Source organism: Miniopterus natalensis, chromosome 1 (assembly GCF_054644295.1).
Source record: "Miniopterus natalensis isolate mMinNat1 chromosome 1, mMinNat1.hap1, whole genome shotgun sequence".
NCBI lineage: Eukaryota > Metazoa > Chordata > Mammalia > Chiroptera > Miniopteridae > Miniopterus > Miniopterus natalensis.
This window is the reverse complement of record NC_142081.1, coordinates 1,502,720-1,521,914: the sequence shown is the minus strand read 5'-3', so window position 1 is coordinate 1,521,914 and position 19,195 is coordinate 1,502,720.

Genomic DNA, 19,195 nt, shown 5'->3' with positions numbered 1-19,195 from the left:
CCAGAGGGGTTTTGGGGATGGGCCCATCCCACCTGCCCAGCTCTGCCAAGCTCACTTCGGGAGCCCCATAGGGTGACTCTCGGCACCCTCCCTAGACGCCATCCAGCGTGACCGCTTGGCTGCAGGGTAAACTGAGGCAGGAAGGGGCTGCTGCCTGGCTGAGCTGGCATGGGCCCCAGCACTCACACCTGGCCCTCCTGGGACCTGCAGGGCAGCCAGGAGGAGCCCACAGGGAGCTCAGAACCAGGCAAGAGGGGGTCTCAAAGCCACCCCTGCCTGGGGTGGGCTCTGGGGGCGTCCAGGTGGGCAAGATAGAGGTGGCAGTCCAGGCCAAGGGCCAGCCACTGCCAAGGTGACAGGCAGGCAGGCGAGAGGCCAGGGTGGCAGCCGGGTGTGAGCAGCGTCAGTGGAGAAGCCTGGGGACAGCTGGCTGGAGGGCTGGGGCAGTTCTAGACCCCTGGGCCCGGAGTGGCAGAACATCCTGCGTCCAGAGCTATGGGGGCCTGGGCTGGGCTGGGGACAGGAGGCAGCTCAGAAGGGAGGTCAGCCAGGCTGACTGAGTGTCGGGGAAGCCCACCCACCGCAGTGGCCCTGCAGAGAGGTCAGTGGTGGGGGATCCAGGGAAACCAGGGGGGCCAGGGGCTCTGAGGGAGCCAGGACTCCCCTCCCTGGGTTGGACCCAAGCAGTTTTATTTTCACCAATATGATCAGACGCCTGGGTGAAGTGGAGCATCCCTGCTGTCAGCAGACAGCCTCAGCTCCGGATTCAGGCTCTGGACCCAGTTCCACTGGTGCGTGTGTGTTGGGGGGGGGGGGGTTCCCACACATCCAATGAGCAATCCTCCAACACCAGCCAGCGTCCTCCGGTTCAGCTCGATTCTGACACTGTTGCCCCAGAGCATCCGACCCCACAGGTCAAGGGCTCAGTCCTGCAGGACTGTCCCATCCCCAACCCCCACCGCACATCCAGGCTGTCACCTGTGCTCCTGACCAGGTAACCGGCTGCAGGTGGGAGGTTCCCATGACCCCTCCTTGGGTTTGATTGATTTGCTGGAGCAGCTCACAGGTTTAGTATAAAAGGATGGAACTCAGGAATCGCCAGATGGAGAGACACCGGGGCGGGGTGGGGAAGGGGCGGGGCTCCCCGGGTCTCCACGTGGTCCCTGAACGCCCTCCTTTGGGGTTTTATGGAGGCTTCATCACAGGGGCACAATTGGTTAACTCATTGGCCATTGATTCAACTCCCGGCCGCTCCCTCCCTGGAGGCTGGGGGAGGGGATGGAAGTTCCCACCCTCCAATCACAGGGTTGGCTTCCTGGCAACCAGCCCCATCCTAGGTGACCTGGGTCTTTCCAAGCCACCTGTTTCACACAGTGGAAGACACCGTGTCACTTTCCACAGGACATTCGAGTCTGTGTACCTCGCCATGTTTGTTTCTTTAGCGGTTGTGTGACTTGCTGGGGTGGCCGCTACGCAGCACAGTGGCCTCGACCACCGTGGCCCGGGCGGCTGAAATCAGAGGTGCATTCTCTCCCTGTCCTGGAGCCCCAAGGCCCAGATCAGGTGTCACAAGGCCGGCGTGTGGGCGGCCGTGTCCTCCGCGTCCGTGGCGCGGTCGTCCCTCTGTGTCTGTCCCAGTCTCCTCCTCTTGGAGGCCCCAGGCCGACTGAGTTAAAGTGGCCTCGTTTTAACTTGATCACCTCTGCAAAGACCGTTTCCAAATGGAGTCACATTCAGAGGTGCCAGGGTCAGGACTTCAACATACCAGTTTGGGGGGACCCTTGGTGTTTCAGAGGAGCATGGAGGCCGGAAGACCCTAGCCTGGGACGCTGGAGGCCCAGACCCCAGCCCGGCTCTGCCCACACCTGGCCTGCAGTTTTATCATCAGTAAAATTTGTTGACATTTCTGGTTTTGTCTTCTATGTGCTGGGCAACCCACGGACAGCTGGGCACAGCTGATGGCCACCAAGTCACTTGGCATTCAGAGCCACAGCTCGGGGAGGGGGCACCGCCTCCCGCAGGAGCCCCAGGCCTGATCTGTTCTGCCACACCCTCCAGGGGAGTCCGCCCTCCCCTGAACCTCACACCTCACCCACTCCATCCAGGGCCAACTTCCTGGATGTGACACGGACACATTCCCCTTGGGCCCACTCTTCTCAAACTGGATCCTCACCTGGCTGGTCCTCTCAGACTCTGCCCCCCAAGAGTGTCACCATCAAGCTGTTTCCCCCACCTGCCCCCAACCATGGCTGGGCAGGAAGGCAGAGACGCCTCCGCCCGCCCCTCCGAGGCTCTGCCTGGGGTAGACCAACCCTCCCCGACCCCTTGTCCTCAGAGGCTCCAGCTCCAAGCTCTGCCTCTTTGTTCCCCTCCAGTGTCAGAGGCCAAGGCCAGGGACATGCCACTTCTGTGAGAAACCGCATCCACCCTGCCCTGGGGCGCCCGGCCTGCTCTGAGCCCCTCAGCCCTACTCCTAGCTCCCGGCCTCCCGAACCCCTCAGCACCACCCCTGGGCTCCCTGCACTTGCTCTGGAATCTGAAGGTCGGACCCCCTACTCTGTACAAGCTCCATTTCTTGTTTGCCTGAACTTCTCCGTAATAACTTTTCAAATCCATTGACCTCCTCGCTCCCCGCCATCCCCTTACCCCTCCACCATGCTCAGCTCCCTGCCCAGGCCTCCCAGCTCTGCCCTCTTTTTCTGTCAAACTCCTTGGCAAAACCCAAACCTGATGAAGGTAGACATTCCCTTCACTGTGCCGGCCAAAGACAACAGGGGGCATGTGGCCCCGGGACAGTGAATCTGCTCGGCCTCGCTCAGCTTGGTTGGCCCCACCCCTTGGAAAACCTTGAGAAATTCTGGACAAACATATATCTGTTTAAAGAATAACTGGAGCCCAGCCCATGTGGCTCAGTGGTTGAGTGTCGACTTAGGAGGCAAGAGGTCATGGTTCGATTCTGGGTCAGGGCACATGCCTGGGTTTCGGGCTCGATCCCCAGTCGGGACGTGCAGGAGGCCGCCGATCGATGTTCCTCTCTTATCGATGTTTCTATCTTACCATCCCTCTCCCTTCCTCTCTCTCTAAAAATCAACAAAAACATTAAAAAATAATAATAATTGGGGCCCTGGCTGGTGGCTCAGTTGGTCGGAGCGTCGCTCGGTGCATCCAAAGGTTTCAGGTTTCAGGTTCCACCCCCGGTGGGGATGCATTCGGGAGGCAACCGATCCATGTTTCGCTCTCAAATCAATGTTTCTCCCATCAATGTTTCTCTCTCTCTCTCTCTCTCTAAACATATCCTCGATGAGAATTAAAAATAAAATTGGAGAAACTAGTAAAAGGCAGAAACTGGACGGATCTACCCATGAAATACAGAGATCACGCCCCTGAACGGTGTGTGCTGTGGACACAGGTCTGAGACACCTCACAAAGGGCTCAGCACCGGGAGTCACGGGGGCTCAAGGGGCAGCCACCCCCACACGCCCACCCCGAAGCTCGAGGACTGGCAGTGGGGAGCCGCGCTGGGCAGGTGCAGCAGCAAGGTGGTCCCCGCGGGAATTCAAATGCGGGACATCGAGTGGGAAGGGACGGCCAGCTTCTCACCAAGTTAACAGTCCACCTGTCACTGGACCCAGCATCGCCAGTCTGGGTGTGCCCAGGAGAAAGGGAGCGTGTCTGCAGAGGGCCGGCGCTCACGTGGCTGTACCCGTCACCAAACAACTGGAAACGGCCTGAATGTCCGGCAGCTGGAGAGTGGGCACACCGAGTCGCGGACGGGGCAGCCTGCAACCAGCAAGGGAAGCGGCAACGGGGCGAGTGTCCCCCTGAGGACGAGAGGGGGACAGGCACCTGGTGAGCTCTGGAGCCCTGACTGCTGCTGGCGGGGAACCGGGCGGGCGCTGCGGCGGGTGGAGAGTGGGGACTGACTGGGAAGGCTGCAGGGACTCCTTTTTATTTTTTAAATTAAAAAAAAAAAATGTTATTTATTTTTTCTTGTTTTAGAGAGCGAGGGGAAGGGAGAGGGAGAGAGACAGAAACATTGATCAGAGAAACACGGATCAGCTGCCTCCGCGGCAGGGACCTTTGGGGAAACGCGGACATTCCTAGAGTTTTGTGGGGCGGGGGTTGCTACGTGGGTGTAGCCATTTGTCAAATTTTACAGTGAGATTTGTGCGCTCCGATGCATGTACAATAAAGACTGGTAAAGACGAAGGTCTGGACGCAGCGGGTCGCCGGCAAGGGGAGGGCTGTGGAGAGTGGCCGTGGGTACAGGCGGTTCACTGCGCTTACACACACTCCGGCTTTGGTGAGGCTGTGGGCCGGGCTCTGCGGCGTCTGCCACGGGTCACCGGCAGGCCCTGTGCTGGCACCTGCCTGGTTCCAAGGGTGATTCGACAGCTGGGGCCTCGTCACGAGGGCGAGGAGGCTTTGGGCAGGAGCTCCTGCATCTGCCCCTCGGGCAGGCTCGCAGGTGTGCACGGCCTCCAGGGAAGGGTGGCGGCCACAGGATTGCTCAGCCTGGGGGGACCCGTCACACCGGGGTCCGTGGGTTGAATGGGACACTGCACAGCCCCCCACGCGAAGGCGCCCCGTCTGCGTGCACGGCGGGGCGATCCCCACATTGCGGAGTGAAAGCTACGACGCGCAGAGGGCGAGGGTGCGCCCTCCCTTAGAGAGGCCGGGAAGTTACGAGTGTGTAACATTCCTGGAAGGACATTCAAGGAATAGATGACTTGGAACTTGGTCACTCATGGGGCGGGAACTCGGTGCCTGGAGCGCAGGGGTGGGGGAGAGGCCTGTTTTGTTTTGAATCACTTTTCCAATCCTTAGTGACCAATCCCAAGGAACTGAAGTTGAAACTTCATCGCCTCCCATTTTCCTGTTTCCAGCAACGCTGCTTCCACAGCTGGTTACTCCTAGGCACGGTCTGTGCTTTTTCTTTATTGTCATTAAAAGATACACGTTGGAAACGCCCCCTCCCCTTCCGCTGTGCCCCACCCCACCCCTCGCCCCTCCTTCGGGTTGCCACCACTGTTCGTTCCTGGGCATCTGCCCATGTTTCTTTTTGTAAATACAAGCAAGTATCTTCCCCCATTACCGCCCCAAAAGGCGGCACACCAGGTATGCGGTTCTGCACGTTGCTTTTTGTCACTCAGCTCTACCCGTATCTGCGCGTAAACACTTCCGTGGCCCCTTTATTCCGAGGCAGCTGCAGTATTTCAGTGTGGTCGAGACACCGCACCGTCTCCCCGGGACGGACACCTGGGTGGTTTCCCAACTTCTGCTGTGGTAAGCAACGCTCCAGCAAATCACCTGGGTCACGGGTCGCTCGGCACGGGGAGGGACCGGACAAACTCCCAGGGGGTAAAAGCATTTGCAGGCGTTGCAGTGCCAAGTGCCTCATGGCAGCTGCCCCGGCCTTCACTCCCCTGCCCCATTTCCCTACAACCTTGCCCACCAGAGTATGTTGGCACACAGCGGGATTTTTCAAAACCTGACGGGTAAAAAACTGTACCTCAACATCATTTTTTTAAAAAGTTTATTGGTGCTTCCAAGGACATGGTATTTTACCTTTTTAATGTCTTTATTGATTTTTAGAGAGAGGGAAACATCAATGTGAGAAACACCGATTGGCTGCCTCCCCTACGCACCCCAGCCAGGGATGTGAACCGCAACCTGGGCACGTACCCTGACTGGGAACCAACCCAGTGACCTTTCGGTGCACAGGACAATGCCCAACCAACCGAGCCACATCTGCCAGGGCCAAGAATATGGTATTTTAGTGTGCATTTCTCTTACTACGAGTGAGGTTCAATAAGCTTTCCTATGCCTGTGGGTCATTAGGGTTTTGTCTGGGCTCTTCGCTCGTGTCCATTTTCCTACTGGGCATTTCCACTCCAGTATTAAAAGTCACGTGTGTCTCCCCCCCCCCCCCAGCATTTTTTTAAACTATGATTTTATTGATTTCAAAGGGAGGAGGGAGCGGGAGAGATAGATCCATCAATGATGAAAATCATTGCTCAGCAGCTTCCTGCATGTCCCCTATTGGGGATGAGCCTGCAACCCCGGCATGTGCCCTGACCGGAACAGAACCGTGACCTCCTGGTTCCTGGGCCAACACTCAACCACTAGGCCACACCAGCAGGGCTTTCCTAGAAGTTTTTAATGGTTTCACTTCTTTTACATTTGTATCATTGATCTAGTTTTAGCTGGTCTGTGGTCTAGCTCTGGATCGAACTTTATCATTATTCGGAAGAGCAACACCATTTATTAAATCACCTTCGCTGCTAGAGAGACCCTCCTCACATCCAACTCCCCATGTCCTGGTGGGGTGGCGACTTTTCCTCCGTGGCTCTGTCGGCGCGTGCCCTGGCTCGGTGGGGCCGCAGGGCTGTACCGAATGGGGCCTTAGAACATGCTTGATCTCCTGCAGGGCCAGCGGCTCGCATTCCTCCTTTTCCAGTTTCCTTGGCTGTCTCTGCTCATTCGTGTTCTATGTGAGCTCTAGAGTCAGCTCATCTAGTTCGAGGGGAAAAGCTGCTAATGGCTCTGCCGTCCACTCCAACAAGCCTGCAACCTCCAGGCCGCCAGCCAAAGGGGCTCTCACGTCATCCTACCACCGCCCCCACTTCTCGTCAGTGCTTTGCTGGGCTGACCATTGCCTCCCGCTAACACTCCCCTCCCAGCTTCTCTCCCACCCGCATCCCACTCTGCAGGTCAGGTGCAGGTTAGGTGCAGGTGCAGGTGCAGGTGCAGGTTAGGTGCAGGTTAGATGCAGGTTAGGTGCAGGTGCAGGTTAGGTGCAGGTGGAGGTGGAGATGCAGGTTAGGTGCAGGTACAGGTGCAGGTTAGGTGCAGGTTAGATGCAGGCTAGGTGCAGGTGCAGGTTAGGTGCAGGTGGAGGTGGAGATGCAGGTTAGGTGCAGGTACAGGTGCAGGTTAGGTGCAGGTTAGATGCAGGCTAGGTGCAGGTGCAGGTTAGGTGCAGGTGGAGGTGGAGATGCAGGTTAGGTGCAGGTTAGATGCAGGCTAGGTGCAGGTGCAGGTTAGGTGCAGGTGGAGGTGGAGATGCAGGCTAGGTGCAGGTGCAGGTGCAGGCTAGGTGCAGGTGCAGGTTAGGTGCAGGTGGAGGTGGAGATGCAGGTTAGGTGCAGGTACAGGTGCAGGTTAGGTGCAGGTTAGATGCAGGCTAGGTGCAGGTGCAGGTTAGGTGCAGGTGGAGGTGGAGATGCAGGTTAGGTGCAGGTACAGGTGCAGGTTAGGTGGAGGTGCAGGTGCAGGTGAGGTGCAGGTGCAGTGCAGGTGCTGCACTCCTGAGCCCGGGCTCTCTTCTGCTCACGCCCCTTCCTTAGGGAATCTCCTTCCACTGCGACAGCTGCCGCTCGCAGGTGCCTCCTACACCGATGCTGCCGCCGCCACGGGCTCCCCAGGCCACGCGCACGTGCAGCACCCACCACCCCGAGCGGCTTCCGGGGGCGCAGGAGGAAACCCCACCTCCCCGCACAAGCCCGGGCCTCCGCCGGCCCCCCGTGGTAATGCCAGCGCGGGCGCCCCTGCTCACGCCGGGAGCCTGGGCGCCCCGGGCCCTGCCCCCGCCTTCGGCCTGCAGGACGCGGCTCGGGCCGCCCCTCCACGGCCACGGGGACCCCGAGCGAGGGCCGGAGCCTCGTCTCCCGCGGGCTCCGGTCGGGCGGAGCCGGCCCTCCGCCGCCGCGGCCTCTCCCCGCCCCGCCCTCCCCGAGCGGACGCCGCCGCGCGGCTGCCGCGCCAAGTCCCGGCGGCCCGGAGGCGGCGACCCCCCCGCTCAGCCCGCCTCTCGCCCGGAAGTCGCCGCCGGGCCGCGCAAGCTCATCGCGCGCGCGCGCGCGCGCGGGGGGTCACGTGGGGCGGCGCGCGGGCCGCTCCCGGAAGTGACCCCCCGGGAACGCGAGCCCGGGCCGAAGGTTCCGCCGAGCCGCGCTGCGCCGGGCGGGCGGGTCACGTGCCGACCCGGGCCCGGCGCGCTCCCGGGGGCGGCGGTGCGTCCGCGGCCCCGGGTCCCGCGCGCTGCGGGCGGTCCGCGGAGCGCTGGGCGCTGACCCACCTGCCGGACTCGCCCGCCGGGTTTGCCCTCCGCCCCCCCGGACGGGGCCCCTACCCTCCGTGCGCGCCCATGGGTGCCTGGCGCCGTCGCTGCCGGAGGCTTCAAGGTGATGATGCGGGAGACGAGTTACCCGCACGCGCGCCGCGGAGCCCGGTGTGACCGCAGGGCCCGAGCCAGCGGGGCTGAGTCCTGCGTGGACGCGGGGCCGGACCGGCAGCCTGCGCCCTGGGGGGGGCTGCGCCCTGGGGGGGGGCGCTGCGCCCTGAGGGGGGGGCTGCGCCCTGGGGGGGGGTGCCCTGCCCTGCCCTCCCCGCTGCCCCGCGCGGGCTGCACGCCCTGCTGAGCCCTTCCCCGTGTCCCTGGACGGACCGGGACGGGGCCCAGCCTCGGGGGCAGCCTCCGTGTCGCCCCTGCCGGGCTCACCCCGGGCGCGCCAGGCCAGGCCGGGCTGCAAGAGGCCGGTGCACCCGGCGGCCTGAAGCTCCGCGCGGCGTGGGTTTCCCTGCGGGGCGCGGAGGGCGGCTTGGAGGCGGCCGTGGGCCTGAGGAGGATCCCGACCCCATCTCCAAAGGCCGAGGGACAAGAGCTTTCAAAGGAAAAGACGCCACTCCCCCGGGGGCCTTCGTGCTGGGGGCGCCCTGGCTGGAGAGCGCGGTTTGGCACGAGCCTCCGAGGCCTGCAGCGCCTCCCAACCCCGCCTCGCACAGCAAACCGCCCTCCACGGGCGCCTGCAGAGCGCACCCTCCACCTCCCTCCCCAGTCTGCCTCTCAGCGGCTGTCTGTGCTCCCCTCTTCTTTCCTTCAGTCCCCCCTAAAAACAAGCTCAACTGTCTCCTAACCTTGCTAAAGCAATGACAAGCTTTGTTAACAAGGAAGGGAGGAAGGGAGGGAAGGAGGGAAGGAGGATGGGAGGGAGGATAGCGTATCCCTTAGAAGAACTTTTGGCTTCAAGCCGCAGAAATTCTGACAGGTGCAGTGGTTTGAGTTAATGGGGATTTCTTTTTCTACCCAAACAAGAAGCAGGGAAGGGGGGGGGGGCAGTCATGTCTGTGTTAACCAAGCGGCCCAGGGGTGTCGGGCCAGCACCTCTGCAGTCCTGTTGCCCTTTTTCTCCTGGCCGCAGAGGGCTGCCACCGCTCCAGGTGCCACCTCCCTGCTCCAGACTGGATAAAGCGGGGAGAATAGCGAGAGAGATGTCCATCTCTTCTATCATGGAGGCAAAATTCCCAGAAGCTCTCCGTAGGCTTCCGGCTCCATCTCACTGGCCAGAACTATCTCCCGTGCCCGAGGCTCCCGCAGCACAGTGTGGGGAGGGGGCGCTAAGTTTTCCAGTGTTTGGAGTAGGAGAGGGGAGAAGAGAACAGAGTTACGGACTGGGGCTGCCCAGCGCCTTTTGAATGTCCCCTCTGTCTTTTGATCGCTCCATATCTCGAATCCGGTTTTCCCCACTTAGAAATCAGAAGGAGGACACTGGTCTGCACCCCCTCTCCACTAGGGACCTGCCCTGTGATGGGGCTGTGGGATCTGGCCCCTGCCAAGGCAGCATCCTTCTGGGGCTGGGGTGGTGTCAGCTTCCTGCTGCTGCAGAGACAGAGTAGTTCTCGGCTTGGTGGGGGGAGCAGACCCGTCTGGCAGGGGGTCTGGCACTGTTCCCGGAAGCTTAGCCTGATCCGTGAGCCATCCCACGGCTCCGTAGGAGTTCGTATCTGCTTAACTGAGCTGCTGGAGTGGATTCTATCTGCAACGGTTATGGGCTGGATTGTGTCCCCTGCCTCCAACGCTGCTGCATTGAGTCCTAAGGCCTGGCACCTATGAATGAGACTTTATCCAATTAGGGTGAGGTTGTTAGGGTGGCTTCAATTTGGTGACCTTATAAGAGGAGGGAAATTTGGACACAGATGCACGGGAGGGTGCCATGTGATGACAGACAGAGAGACTGACACGCTGCAGCCACAAGCCCAGGACTGAGGGTCACTGCCTGAACTGCCTCCTACTCACCCAGACACTGCTTGGGGAATGGACTGGGCTCTTAGCTGCTGTGTGAGCTGGGCGGGGCTGTAACAAAGGAGCACAACTGGGTGGCTTACTCTCCCCCATTCTAGAGGCAGACCCACTATTTTTTTTTTAAATGCTCACCTGAGGACATTTTTCCCATTGCTTTTTCAGAGAGAGTGAAGGGGGGAGGGGAGAGAGACATGGATCTGAGAGAGACACATCAATTGGTTGCCTCCCACACCCACCCCTGCCAGGGCTGAGGATGGGGCCTGCAACTGAGGTACATGCTCTTGGCAGGAATCGAACCTGGGATCCTCCAGTCCTGGGGTGGACACTAACCACTGAGCCAAACCAGCTAGGGCCAGACCCACTCTTCTTGGTGTCAGGTGCTGGAGCCAATGAGCAGCCCCCACCCCCACCCCAGTTTCGATCCCTGAGTCACAGCTATGGCCAGCAAGGGGAATTAGTGTGGGAGGGGCCTACACTGGGAATGAGATGGGTACTTTAAATTACCTGGCCCGTTCTCATGCCTGAACTTTGTGGGCCCTGTCTAGGCCTGAGATGCAATTACAGGATGGAAGGAGCACAGGACTTTACATCCCGGTGAGCTGAGATGCCTCCAAAGAGCAGGTGCAGGTGGATGATTCAGTGGGTTGAGGATGGATGGGTGGATGGACTGATGGCTGTTCGGGTGGGTGGAGAGGGAGGTGACTGGGTGGATGGACGATCAGCAGGGACATTGCCTGGGAACTCTGGGAGGTTCAGAAACCCTGATCATGTCCTCCGTGGGTTACTTTGCGACCCTGTCCTCGCCGGGGGCCCTCTGCATGTCAGTGACCTGCTGTGCAGGCCGAGAGGCGAGGGGAAGCTGTCCCGGGGCTAGCTGGAGGCCGCGGCCCATGCGGGGCGGAGGTGGGGAGGCGCGGGCCCGAGTTGAGCGCAGGTGTTCTCGGGGCAGGGCCTGCGGCCTGCTGCAGAAGCCACTGGGGGCTCCCGGTGATTCTAGAAGGCCCCGGGGCCCTTCTGGGTGGCATTCATGGGGCAAGTTCCCCTGTCCAGTGGGCAGAGAGGAGAGACGGGATGACCGGTGCGAGGGCGTGGCACGGGAGATTTGGCAGAGGCGGGAGGGTCCCGGCAGCGCGGGGGCGTTGGGCGCAGCCAGGCGGCCGGTGGTGGCGCCCTGACTTTCACTCCGAGCGCGGGGCGCAGCTGGAGGGCCCCACCCGCCGGCCGCCCTGGGACGCGGGTCCTGGCCGCGCGCACGGCACGCAGGGCGGGCGGGAGCCGGGCCGAGCCCGCAGCCTCGCCGCGGAGGCGGCAGGATCCCGGCTCTGGGCTGCGCGGGGTGGGCCCCGCCCCCGGGACGTGCGCTGTGGTCGCCCCAGCGGGCCCCAGGGGTGCGCCCCAAAGAGGGCTCCCAGGGCGGCCGTGCGGGCGGGGGCGGCCGGGCAGGGGTCCCACATCATGCCGAGGCCCAGCGCCCGCCCGGAGCCGGGTCTACCGCGGGGGGGGGGGGCACCCCGCGCCCGGGGCCGCCCGGCTGGGTCCCCGCGGCCAGCGCGCCACCTGGCGGCTCGGCGCCGCATAGCGCCCGCGCAGGACCCCTGCTTGGGGCTGCGCCCCGGGCTCATCGGTGCCAACGCGCCCCCCCCCCCCAACGCTGCTGACGCGCCGAGGGGCGGGCGGGGCGCAGGCTCGGGGGACAGAGACGGGGCGCCCCTCTCCATCCGCGGGGGGCGAGAGGGCCGGACGGGGCTGAGGGTCTGCAGGGCGGGGGCGTCGGGGGTGCGAGGGGAGGACGCGCGTCGCGGGGGGTGACCCACGTGCCAGGCCCGGGCGCAGGGATGGGGCTGCGGGAGACCCGAGGGGAGCGGGGTGAACGTCGCCGAACTGGGGGGGGGCCTAGGAGGAATGGGGAAGCGGGGTGCACTGCGGGAGAGCTGGGAGGGGGCGGCTGCTGGTCCCGGCTCGGGCGACGCCCCTGCGCCCCTATGCCCGGTGCGCCCCCGACGTGTTGAAGGCCTGGGTCGTCCACAGGTGTGGATGCGGGGCCCAGGACCCCGGTTAGGGAACAGGAAAGGTTGGGGGGCACCAGGGCAGTGACCTCAGCGCTGGCACCGGAGTGGGGGGCTGTGGTGGAACCCGGGTGCAGGACAAACCTCCTGCCCCCAGCCCTGCCCTCCCAGATGCCCCAGGGGAGAGCGTGGCCTGGAGCTTAGAGACAGGCGCTGGGGAGGCCAGGTGCAGGGTCTCCCACCCAGCTCAGGTGAGGCTGGACCCTCAAGGCCACAGGGAGCCAGGTGGTGTTTAGGGGCCACGGCTCACTGCCGGGTGGTGGAGACGGGGGTGCGAGAGCACAGGCCTGGGAAAAGGGGTGAGGGAGGCCAGGCCCGGCTGCCATCTGCTTACCCAGGGTCCCAGGCTGGGGTGGGGTGGTGGTGAATCAGCCACTATCCTCCTGAGTGGGCTGAAGGGGGCAGTGGGGTATTCTGGGGAAAGCCGGGCTCCTGCCCCTGCACCCCGGTGTGTCCCCCCCCCCCCCGGAGCTACCCCCCAGCCCCTCCCAGGTCAGGCCCAGACCCAGGCATCCTCACCTTGCCCGCAGCCTGCAGGCCAGCTCCCCCTCTCCAGTCAGGACTCCCTGATATGGGGGCTCTGCACGTCTGTAGGGTGTCCCAGGAGCAGACCCCGAGACAAGGACTGGAGTGCACACTGAGGAAGGGGGTGGGAAGGGCTGGAAAGGCAGGCCTGGGGCCGCAGGGACCTCACCGCCAGGGGAACGTGGGGGAAGGCTGGCAGTGACCTCCCCGCGCTCAGGGCACAGACTCCTTCCCGACCGAGAGATGCCCCCCAGGGTCTGCGGAGGTTAATGGCTACTAGACTCCAGGCAGGTTCCTAATTTCAGTTATTTTATGGTTAATTCTAGAATTCCCATCGGGTTGTTTTTGTGGGGTACTTTCCCCCCATAGATTCTAGGCCTCTGGTAAAATTCTCCATCTTGTCATTTATTGTGGAGTGTTTAATCATAATTATTTAAAAACCCATGTCCGGTCACCTGTGAGTCCGCTTTTCTTTTTTCTCTAGTTCTTTTTCTTTTCTATGATTTTGTTCCTGTCTCCTGGCCCACCTGGTGATTTTGAGTGGATGTTGGATTGGACATTGTGCATGACAACCTACGGAGGGTGGGGACGGGGTCTGTTTCCAGTTTGCTGCAGTGACCGTCACATTCGGGGGCCTCGGCCGGGAGCCTGGGTGGTTTCCACGCGGCTGCTGCTTGATGCCCGCGGACTCCGCCTGCTGGGCTTTTAGCTGCCACTTTCTGCTCAGCCTCTTAGCTCTCGCCCCACACCCCTTAGAAATGGGCAGGTACCTGGAGGGAGAGAGGCACCGAAGGGTGGGTGGTCGCTCTCAGCACCCACACTTGTCCCTCAGGCCGGGAAAGCTGCCCACCCTTGGCCTGCTTGGCCTCTAGGCCCAGCACCATCCACAAATCAGCCAGTTTCCCCAAGGAGCAAAGCCCAAGAACTCGGCTCACGTCAGCGCCGTTCCCTCTGCTCAGGCCCCCGGCCCCTCGAGTCCTGGCTGCCTCATTGCTCACCGATCCTTCCAACAGCTGTTTTCAACGCAGCTTTCAGAGTCACTTTCGGTGCAGGGTTCTGTCTGACGCTTGCTTTCCTTGGAAGCAGAAGTGTTTCATGATTATGATTAAAAACTAAGTGGTCTAATAAATATTACGACTGGTATAGATTTGCTTGGTAGACAGTAAAAATAATCCACTGGATGATTCAATTGATGTAGGAAATTTCTAAAATGTGTGTTTTAAATTTTATAACAGAATAAATAGCAAAAGAAATCAGGTTGCATAAGAACCCTATTAAGAAAGGAAGCCTGTCGTCCTGGCTGGTTGCTCAGTGGTTAGGGTGTCGGCCCTCGGACTGAAAGGTCCAGAGTTTGATTCTGGCCAAGGGCATGTACCTCAATGTTTCTCTCTCTCTCCCTCCCTCCTACTCTCTGAAAAGCAATGTACTGGGCTCCCCCTTCCAGTGTCTCTGGAAAGCAATGGAAAAAACATCCTCAGGTGAGGATTACAAAAAAATAAAATATCTTTCAAAAAAAAAGACATATCAAGATAGAACATTTACTTTTCTTCTCCTAAAATTTGTCCTAAGAGAGGAAGAGCCTTCATCCACCCGCCTGGTTCCCCTGGTGGGTGATTTCCGTGGGAGTCATACTCTCAGCTCAGCCTGGTTCCTTCCAGAATAGTTTGGGAAGCCCAGGGCGAAAACCTCACAGGAGGCGGCTGCCGGCGGCCGTGGTCCCGTCTCGCACGGAGGAATTGAACTCCGGCTCGAGTCGGTCCAGTGAGGGACCTCGTGTTCGTGTGCAGTGCCTCCCTGCTGAGCCACGGAACCCAGAGGGACAAGTCCGGTAGCCGACGTCACAGGCACCCTGACGCATGTGCAACTCGCAAACCCAGGGGCCTGATGGCAGCAGCAGGCGGGCAGGGCTGGCGCTGCCTCCTGGGCGGGCAGAGCTGACCTGGGCCTGGTGTGGACGGGGAGAGGGGACCCTGGACCTGGCCTGGTGTGCGCGGTGGGGCTCCAAGGTGGGTTGTGCATAACAATATCTATAAATGCTGCTGTAACACATTTAAAAATTTTGTTGAATTTTATTAAAACTTTCAATCTGGACAAAGAGCACAAGTCGCAGAGGACATCAACGCAGAGTGTTAAAAATGTAAAATAAATGAGATGTGAAACAAAAAATTCCATTCTGTGAGTCAAAATAAAAAGGCACTTTGCTGAATAAAAGGGGGTATTTCAACATATTAAGAAGACTTTGATCCCGGCCCTGGAGACCTCCCTGTCCCTTCATTATAGACCCGATCCGGCCTCAGGGACCTGTGGGGCCAGCACATGATGTCACCAGCCCAGCAGCCTGCTCCCCGGGTGTGCAGCGGTGTCTCATCTGCGGGTGGGACAGTGAATTCACTGTGGATGTCATCCTTCAACTTCCATCCGGGAGACCCAGCCATTGTTCTGCTGTGACTCTCAGAGGGGTTTTCTCATTTAACCAGAGCTGTGCCCAGTGCTGGGGGTGGCTTTGCACTGTCCCACTTCTGATGCAGGAGACCAGCGGTGACCTTTAGGAAGGCCACCAGGCTGTGCAAGTGCAGGGAGGGGGCAGTGGGGACAGGAATGCGGTAGGGGGGTGGTTACTGCCTCCCCGTTCTTGAGTTCCCTGTGTAGGGGTGAGTCCTGCGAGGGGTGCGGGCAGACACCATGCCCTTCAGAGAGGGACTGGGGGACAGCCTTGAAGCCCCTCCACTCCGCCCCGCCCCTCGCGTTTAGTGGTCCTGGGGCCAATGATTGTCCTGCCACAGCCCCGCACTCTGCTCCTTCATAGCCAGGCCCTGGGAGGACAGTGCTCCATCCCCCAGGGGTGGGGCCCCTTTTGCTGCTGGGCCTCAGCTGGACGAACAATTGAACATGGAGACCGCCAAGCTGAGGCTCTGTGGACCCGGCCCTCCTGCTGTCTGAGGGTAATTACCTTGGCCTAAGACGGGGTCTCAGACAGCGAGGCCAGCAGGCCTGGGAGAGCAGCTGGGGGCCTCCACTTCTGACAGGGACGAGGCCATGGGGGGCCTATCTGGCCGGGACCCCTGCCTCCTGGCCAGAGCACAGCCTCTGCCCCCGCTGCCCAGCTGGGGGCCGCCAGGGCGAGGCCTGCAGGCCACTCCTGTCCTCTCCTGGGCTGGACAGGTCCACACAGACCTGGGCAGCCACATAGGACACATCAAACTGGAAGTCAGCGGGGTGTCCTTAGCCTCACTCCGGGAGGCCCAGCTCCTGGCTGCAGCTGACCGCTGGCTCTGGTCACCACCAGGGCCTGCAAGGCTGGACTCTTGGAACCTGCCTGTATTCCCTGCTGGGGTCTGTCTGCCACCTTTGTGTCACACATACATCATTGGCCAGCGCTGGGGTTTCCTTCTCCTGTGAGTGGCAAAGGCGTCCAGCTCCTAGGGCTTGGCTGTGGCCAGAAGCTTGTAATGCACTGAGCGAAATTGGAGGCTAAATGCAAACAATCCAAAGGCAAAGGGACAGCCAGAGTCCCACAGTCCTACAGTCCTGCCCTCGGAGGACAGGGCAGCTGTGCGGACAGAGACCCCGGCCCAAGTCAGGTTCAGGTGGAGGCCGGAGGGAATGTGGGCTGATGACCTGCACGTGGTCCCAGCCCCAGCCCCAGCCCGCCCGGACCTGCTGAGTCCAAGGCTTCAAAAGGCAGCAGGGCCCTGAGGCTGGGGACAGGGCGGGAGCAGGAGGGGAGGCCCCTGCCCCCTCCACCTTCCTTTTCTCTTCTACTCACCCCCTGGCTCCGCTCCCACCCCAGGAAGGGGGCATCTGCACACCCCACCTCAACCCCAGGCACCAACTCAGGCCCCTGCCAGGCCCTGAAGCCGGGCGCCCTTGGACCGAAGCCCACCAGACAGACCTGCTGAGCTCTCCCCGGAGTGGAGTCTCTGCCGTGTTCTGCAAGGGGACCCCCAGTCCCCTCCTGTCTCCCCTGAAGAGCACAGCAGGTCTTGTCATGGTTAATACGGCTTCACGGTTTGAAAGTTCAGGCAGAACCAAGGGCTCGCAGGAAACAAGGTCCAGTTCCCACCACTGTGAGGCCGCCACTCTGAGAGGGCAGGGATGAGGGAGGGGGCTGGGAACATCACCGTGGTTCTGTGCCCGCCCAGGGAGCGTGCCTGTCGCGCCCCCGGCGGTGGGTGCGTCTGACCGACAAGCATCCCAGCTGTTTCCAGCTTGGCTGGTAGGGGCAAGGTCCTCATCACACCTGTGCTGGGTGCACTCGTGGGTGCCAGAGGCAGACGACAAATCCCTTTGGGAAGCTGACAGGCACTGTCTCCCCACCTCGAACCCCAGACACACTCCAGCACATAACTGGGGTTCCCGTCTCCCCACCCCGCCCCTCCCGTGTTTGCTGGTCTGCGGGCGAGAGCTCCGTTCTCAGCGGCGCGGATTCGAGTTTCCCCGGTTAGGTGATTGAGTACAGACCTAATGTCACTGGCCCTCATCCATCACTGGACGCGGCGGCTGCCAGCTTTTGGCTGCTGTGACCGCGGGCGCCCAGCTCCTGCGCGCTCCTGCTTTCAGTTCTTTTGGGTGAATCCTCAGAAGTGGGGTCACTGGATCACATGGTAGTTCTATTTTTAAGTTTTTAAGGACTCTCTATTCTGTTTTCCATAGCGGCTGCACCACTTGCGTTCCCGCCCGCCGAGCGCAGGGTTCCCTTCTCCCCACATCCTCGCCAATACTTTTTTTGGTTTTTTTTTCTTGACAGTGGCCCTCTCGGTGGGTGTGAGGGGGGCTCCCGAGGTGGTTTCGATGTGCGTTTTCTTGCTGACTGCGGAGGTTGTGCCTCCTCCCATTGGCTTCCTGGCCGTTCGCCTATCTTCTCGGGATACCTGTCTACGCAAGTCCTTTCAGGCTATTTATTCTTAATTTTTTCAATTACAGCTTACATTATTACCTTGTATTAGTTCCAGGTGTGCGGCACTATTTACTCGCGCACCTTTGTTCTCCTCCTGGACTTCAGACTTGGTTCCCATGGTTATAAAAACATCCCGCACCTTCTTTGCTGGGTTGCGGTCAGTGTATGGAACAGTTTGGGGGAACTGTGGCCTCTCCTCCTCGGTCTCCCCTGCAGGCCCCTGACTCAGTCTACCGCCTTCTTTCTACCGCCTTCCCTGTGGCTGCAAGGTCCACCCACACCTGCTCCCCCAGCTCTGTGCTGAGCTCCCAAGCGCTACTGGACAGCTCGCCTAAGTGTCCTCGGGCCTCTCCATCCCTGCACCAAACTCTGAACTCCTGCCCCTGCACACCTGCTCTCACCTGTTTCCCAGCAGGGGGTCCCGGTGACCACTGGGCACCATCCTTGCCTTCCCCCCCCCTTCACCTTGGAAGAAGGCTGGGTCCTGGCCGGTGAAAGATGCAAAGAGAGGAAAGAGCTCTTTTGAAGGGCTATTCACCAGGGCGTGGACAAGGGGTTGGAGAACCTGCAGGTGGTGGAAGGCCGGGGTGGGGCTGGTCCCAGAGCCCTCAGCAGGCAGAGGCTGGGCCTCAGGGCGAGAGCTGGGGAAGTCCCCCAACTTCTGGGCTGGAGGCCAGGCTCAGTGGGGTGCAGGGAGGATGGGGCTTAGGGTCACTGATGCTGCCCTGAGGTCTGGGGGGGACACTGGGACTACGCAGCCCGACCCCCTTCCCCTCATGGGCCTCCCCCGTTACAGCCCAGGCCTCGGGCTGGACACAGGGGCCCTGCCCCTGCCCGGGACGTTCTCCAGCTCGCCCTGCACCCGCCCTGAGCGGGCCTCGCGGGCACCGCCCCTCCCGAGGCGCAGTCCCGGGAAGGAGTCCGGGCTGGGCGGTCACCTGCGCAGGTCCCTCCCCGCCGGCCCCTCCGGCCGCGCCTGTTCCCACCGCCCGTCCTTCCGCAGGGCCCCGCCCACGGCCGCGTCCTCCCAGCCCCGCGGGTGGGTGTCCACACCGCCGGGTGCTCCCCGGGTCGGGCCTGGCCCCAGACGGCTGACCACGCGCGCGGAGTGCGTCCTAGGGCCGGGGGCGGGGGGGCCCGGCCTTCACCTGCGGGCGCGGGCACTGCGCCCGCCCCCCCGGGGCTCCCCTCCGCGCTCGCCGCGCGCTCACCCCACGCAGCGCGGTCCCCGCGCCAGGCGCCCCCGCGGGGATCCCCCGCCCGCTCCTGCGGCACCGACACCCCTATTGCGGCGCCCAGCGCGGGGCCGGACCCCGAACTCTGCCCGGGAGCGGGGAGCCCCTCCGGGCGCCCAGCCAACCCCGCCCTCCGCGGGGCCTGGCCACGGTCGGCGCCCGGGTAGGACGGTGCCACCCCCGCCACCCCCCGCCGCGTCCAGCCCAGAACGCGGGAGGCGGGGGCGCGGGAGGGGGCCCCGGGGGGAGCCTGGGGGCCACCGCCCCTCCCCCTCCCCTCCCCCTCCCCTCCCCCTCCCCCCGGAGGGCGGGGCCAAAGGTTCGGGCCCGCGCTCCCGAGGCGCGGTTAAGCGTTGGCCAGGACGCGGGGCCAGGACGCGGGCGGCTG